Source organism: Tupaia chinensis, unplaced genomic scaffold (genome assembly GCF_000334495.1).
Source record: "Tupaia chinensis unplaced genomic scaffold, TupChi_1.0 Scaffold138407_1, whole genome shotgun sequence".
Classification (NCBI taxonomy): domain Eukaryota; kingdom Metazoa; phylum Chordata; class Mammalia; order Scandentia; family Tupaiidae; genus Tupaia; species Tupaia belangeri.
This window is the reverse complement of record NW_006198305.1, coordinates 2,469,001-2,475,421: the sequence shown is the minus strand read 5'-3', so window position 1 is coordinate 2,475,421 and position 6,421 is coordinate 2,469,001. Positions and strand designations below refer to the sequence as shown.

Genomic DNA, 6,421 nt, shown 5'->3' with positions numbered 1-6,421 from the left:
GATGATAATAAAATAAAATAAAAATAAATAAATAAATAAATAAATAAATAAATAAAAATTAAAAAAAAGAAGAAAAAAAAAATAGTTAACCCTTATCTAGAGTTACAGTATACCAAGCTTTATGTTAAGTGTTTAAATACATTAACTCATTTAATTTGCACAATAATCCTATGAAATAGAAACTATTATCAACTTCATTTCACAACTGAGGAAATTGAGGTGCATATAACTGAGGTTACATAACTTGTTTGAAATCAAGGGTAATAGGTAACAGAGCTGGAGTTCGATTTTAAGCAGTCAGGGTCTATGCTCTTTTATCCTGTGCTAAAATTTTGGTAAAACCATTCATGCATATATAAAGAATTCATATGTAAATATACACACACCTAATACATACACATACATCTATACATTTACACACAGACCACACACACATGCTCCTATGTTGGGTGAGAAGTCCAGCTTGTCTGACCTTATGCTTATAACAAAGGTGCCATCTGGCGTTAGAACCCTCTAATTGCAGAAAAAGCACCCAAGTGGAGATGAAGATTTACAAACAACACCAACTTCAGTTGCAAAGAACGGTCGTCCAAACATGGACATCAGAGTGGGACCTGGCCTGCCTTACTCTCTGAGTCATCTTCATACCTGAAAACATGTTTAAGTGACCTCACAGTGCTGCTTCCAGCTGGCTCCGCACGTTTACTCTCTATAAAACCTGCAAAAAACACCCCTGCACAGGAATCACCTCACTCTCATGTCAAGGAAGAGAACATAACATGATTTTTTTTTTTCATTTGGGGGAAAATGAGTTTCCGTATAATAATATTGCATACCTCTGTCTTCAGCACTCAGACCAGCTCTGTGCACACATCTGCCTGTCCAAGTCTTACCATGGAAGCAACACAGTACTTTCCTTTCTCTTCCAATCAGTGGGCAAGGTGTGATGGCTTCAAGTTTTACAGAGGACCTGAGAGTACACTGTGGCAGATTTCCCTGTTTCATTTCTCTAACTGGTTTGTCAACTTGGCCTTGAAAGTGCTCTGCCACAGCAGGGGAGCTCCCCAAGAATGATACCTTGGAAGAGGCTCAACTCTGAGTTTACTCTTCCCTTACAGAACAATTAATACTATATTTTTTGAAACTGCTTTCCTAATTAATCTTGAACTTAAATCAGGTCCCTGGGGCAAACCAGGTCTGGGTCTAACCCAGACCTTTTCATTGGCGTTTTTTATTTGACAATAACTCACCCAGTCAGAATTGTTCCCAGGTAACAGTTTGAAGAATCTGCTGGTGAAACAGAAGAGCAGCCTAACTTGCTCACACTGTCCAAATTATTTCTGACTAAATCTAAGTGATAGTGAACACCCTTCTACACTAAATGATGAAGTGGCACACACACGCAGAGACAGAGACTCCAACACTGCAGGCTTAACCTTAGAGTTGTTGAGCATGAAGTTTCTCATAGCATATAAGGTATTAACTGTGTAGCATTATTTCATTGCATTTAAGTTAGCTGAGAACTTTTGGCGAAACAGAACATCCTCAGTTCAGATTCAAATAACAAGGGTTACAGAAATATAGATGACACAATTTCACAGCTGTATAACATCCTCAAATATATAAAAAAAAAAAATAAGATGTGAAAAGAGGAGGTGCTGGGCAGGAGTGCACTGATACATGGTGAGCAACATGGGGCTGACTTCCTTTTGAATCAGTATCTCAGGAGTTAGTTTGGCAATAGGAACCAATCCTAATGAGCGCAGACTGGCCATGTTCTGGCATTGTCAGATTTCCACTGGGTAACAAGTGTTTCTGAAGGAGCTCTGCCCTTTTCTAAAGTCGTCTCGGCTCCACTAGGCCTTCGATAGCCACAAACATTTGCTTCTTAGAACGTCAGTCCAGAGTTGTAAATACAAATCAGGGATGAAGATGGAATAAAATTCGTATACTGCCTCTTTGTAGAATCTGAGAAAGTCAGAACTCAAATTCTTTATTCTGGCAAGAGACCATTAAGATATTTCTTCAACACTAATGAAAATACCACACTGAATTTACATTCTTTGTTTCCTAATTTTTTTCTAGTTCAGCTGAATTCTCTTTTTGGAGTAAACTCTTGCCCTTGATTATAAGGATTATTCGTGAATTTATCTGTCAGAACATTTGGCATCCTTCTGAGAGCCAAGATATCACATCACCCTACTACCCTGTCCTACATAATCCCAATTGTACTGTATCTCTTCTGTCCTGGCCATGCTGTATAGTAGTCAGAATCTGTAGACATGGATTCACGCTTTTAAGTGAGGGTCAGTTCCATGGTGCAGTAGTAATGCTCTGCTCAAAAGAAGCTTTATGCCACCTGGTGACAAGGCCAAATGCCCAGTCAGGTCAGCGTGAAACATCCCAGGATTACACACTAAGACCCAGGATCCAGATGACCAGAAGACTATAAGAAGGAGAGCACAGTATGACTAGACCCTGAGGAAAGTACTCTCTCTGTCTTTCTCTTATATAAGCACACACACTATCATGAATAAAGGAATAAAGTAACTTTCTGCCATGACAGAAATATTAGATATCTTACTTTGAATGGTAATTGAGCATATAGAATTTTCTTTCTTTTTCTTTTTTTTTTTTTTTTTGAGAGGTTTTTGCTATAGGGTTATAGGATGCAAGTGTTTGCCAGAAAGACAGAGAGAGACAGAGAGACAGAAAGCGAGAAATCACTCCTTGGGGGGATGGCCACGCCACAATCCCTTCTCCTCTATTCTCCTCTCGGGATCTTGGGCACACACACACATGCACCTGGTGTGAGTTTAAGCCACCAGGTCTGGGACTTGAACTACAGTCGACTACATGGAAGTCCAGTGACAAAGCCATTATGTCAACTACTGGTCCTGAGCATATAGAATTTTCAAAATGCATAGAAATAAGCACTAATCTCTATGGGGTTTTTTTACAGGTAAATTATACCTAATTTTTTTAAATGAGCAAAAGAGCCCTTATAACTCATTAGGAAATTCTCTTTGATGGACATGATTTTATTCTCTCAATGTAATACTCATCTACTATGCAGAAGGGAGCATGCATCCCCATTTTCACATTGGGCTCTGTGACTACATGTTGTTGATGGAGGTCTCGGAAAAAAAACCTTAGTGACATAAGACCCAGCTCCAGAGAGGACAACACCCCTACGATAAGAATGTCCAGAGTGCAGGCCTGCCATGTTTCCCTGCCAAAATAACTGATAGTCACATACAGAATTTTATGATCCCTTAGACCTGGTAGAGAGAATACTGAGTCATTAGAAAAGTCATGTATTTTTCTGTTTTTCTATGCAAAAATATATCATGACTTTTCAGATGACCTAATAACTTCGACTGAAGACTTGATCTTTTAACACCTGGAGGAGTTATGTGAGGAGAGGACATAGACAAGAATCTAAGGTAATACCACTGTTTCAAGAATCTGTGTTAACAAGATAGATAGCCTGACTTTATGTCAAATTACCTTCAAGAAGTGATAAGCTTTTATTGAGTACTTCCTATGTGCTAGATGTAGTTAAGTTCTTGACTTGTATTAACCCTCTTAATTCTCAGATCTTCTTTAGTTGTTATAGAGGGGAAAAACAATAGTCATGAAGGAAGGTGGGATGGAATAATCAACTTACCTGCCCAGACTACTGGAACTTCTTTCTCTTCCGACCATTCTTCATGGGACATGAAAGAATAAGGGATAGTATGATTACAGAAAGGCTGGGAAAGAACAGAAATAGGAGGACAAAAGCAGCCAGGCACATCAGTAGCCTCTGCAGTTAGAATCAGAATGAATCCTGGCTTAAGGGGAAGGACAGTGGTTCAAAAGTAAAATATTGGAGGAGTCTGACCCGGTAGGGCCCCAGGATCTGTTTTTAGCCTTTGACCTTTTGAGCACAGCTTTGGTCGGCTCAGCATGTCGGCAAGGCTGCTGTTGTAAGGCCCCCGCCCCCCAACCTATGAGCAAAGCTTGGATCAACTCAGCATGTTGGCAAGGCCACTTGTTGTACGCTCCAGAGACTGTGGTAGCCTTGCTGGGAAGCGACCCCCCTCTGACTCCCTGATATACTACTATAAAAGAATTACATAGTTCTCTTATACATCCTGAGTATATGATAATATTTCCCGAAAGTCCCCTGACCTCTCCCCTTTGCCCTGACCACCTACTGTTAATTACAATGCTTCATCCCTGCGGTCACAATAGAGGGTGTGCTGAAGTCACATCTAGGCAGAAATCTTCTTGACCTTTGTAAGGCCCTTCAAGATATATTTAACATAAGCTTAAAAATAACCTTTTAGGCCAAAACTGGCCCAGGACACTCCCATCCCACGGTAGCTAATGTTCTAACAAAATACATAACAGTGGTGCCACAGGCACAATAGAATGCTTAGATATGCCATAAACCCACTTTAAAGTTCTTCATTAACTTGTTGGTCACTTTACCTCCAGTTGAGAAAGCTGAATCCCCACCCTCACCAAGTGAACAATAGCTTCACCCCTTTTAAATAGATAAGTATATTAGGATTCCTTGAATTAAGTTTTAGATCCCTATAAAATTATGTAAGTATCATTCTTTATTGCAATCCATAAGAACTAATATCTATACTTGAGATTTTCTTTTCTCAGCATCATGCTCAGTAATTACAAGATGGCTGCTGCCACATCAACTGATAATTATCTCTGCTTGCTGGAGCTGCTTTCCCGAAACTGCATTCCACGAAGACCTGCCTACATCAAATGAACAATTGCGAAACTGCAATAGACCCACCCTTAATCCAACCCTGAATGGGACCTATGTTCCCTATTGTTAAAACTTTATGAACTGATCATTAGAACACATAACCACTCACACATTTACTTGCATGTATCACATTTTCAATAAAAATGCACGATGATTCCGAGTAGTTGTCACTCTACATAGAGCGATCTCTAGGGAGTGTCCGATTCAGGACGTGCTTGAAAAGGCACTGAGGCCTCCATCTTCCTTTCCTGTGCCGCCTCCGATGAGAGAACCGACCCCCGCCGAGGCTGGACACCGGCAAAATATGAAACCAGAAGATGGCATAATGGTTGCACTGGACTCCCAGGTAGTGTACAACAGTTCAAGTCCGGACCTGGCAGCTTGAAATTTATACCAGGTGCTTGTGTATGTGTGTGTGTGTGTGTGTGTGTATGTGTGTATGCCAAAGATCCTGAAAGGAGAAGAATAGAGGAGAAGGGCTTGTGGCATGGCTACCTCCCAGGGGGTTATTTCTCACTTTCTGTCTCTCTGCCTCTCTCTTTCTCTGTCGAATGTATGCACCCTTTAGCAAAAATGTCTCAAAAAAAAATAATAAAGTAAAACACAATGCTCTTAGAGGCTGAGTCACATGAAAAGTTTCCAGGTTTGAGTACATAGATCTTCCTGAGTCTGAGAGGTATATGCATGCCCATGATGCAGGGCTGGATGAGCCTGGGGGTGGATCATGATGTCAAGCACCTGTTGGGCATATGCTAGCTCGCTCTCTCTCTCTCTCTCTCTCTCATTGAAAAATATAAATGAATCAACTAAAAAAAAAAAAGAATGAATCCCAGCAGTAGCATATAAAAGTTGAAAGAGCAAATCTACTCTACTTGGGTACATTTTCAATAGAGAATGTAAAATCAGTCATAAAACAGACTAAAATTTGATATGCTTTTTATTGTCACATGTTGGCAATCCTACTGTTTACAAAAAAATTCTTAGTTGATCTAAGTTCTAAATAATTGTTACAGTTTATGTTGAGTTTTAACATTAAAATATCAATACAAGCCACAAGTTATCACCTTTTCTGTTTTTTGTTTGTTTGTTTGTTTGATTTTGTTTTTGCCATAGTGCGCATGTACTCACCAGAGAGAAGGAAAGTGAGAAATCACCTCCTGGGGAGATGGTCATGTCTCAATCCCTTCTCCTCCAGTCTCCTCTCAGGATTTGGGACGTCCATGTTCACATGCCTGGCATGATTTTCAAGTCGCCATGTTCAGAACTCAAACCACTGTCAACCATGTGGGAGTCCAGTGCCTTAACCACCATGCCACTTATTGGCCCCAAGTTATCATATTTTTACTTGTGGTTATTTAATATTTTATTTTGCCTGAAAGTTAAATCCAATAACTCCTAGTTACACAGCCCTCCACACATGGGGATTTGGCTACACGCATTAGTTTTTTGTTTTTTGTTTTTTGTTTTGTTTGTTGTTGTTTTTTTTTTTTTTTTGGAGGGATTTTCACTGTTGGGCCGCGTGCGCTCGCCAGACAGACAGAGAGAGACAGAGAGACAGAAAGCAAGAAATCACCACCCAGGGGGGATGGTCACGCCGCAATCCCTTCTCCTCCATTCTCCTCTCGGGATCTTGGGCATGCACGC

General features: G+C 40.3%; 1 long non-coding RNA gene across 1 annotated transcript in view; it reads right to left on the bottom strand.

Moving 5' to 3' along the window:
- Window positions 1-6,421, bottom strand: part of LOC102496351 (uncharacterized) — a 22,470-nt gene that overhangs the window by 15,816 nt on the left and 233 nt on the right. The window contains exon 2 of the long non-coding RNA XR_336409.2: window positions 3,671-3,709. This is a non-coding gene — a long non-coding RNA (uncharacterized LOC102496351). The remainder of the gene's footprint in view (window positions 1-3,670; window positions 3,710-6,421) is intronic.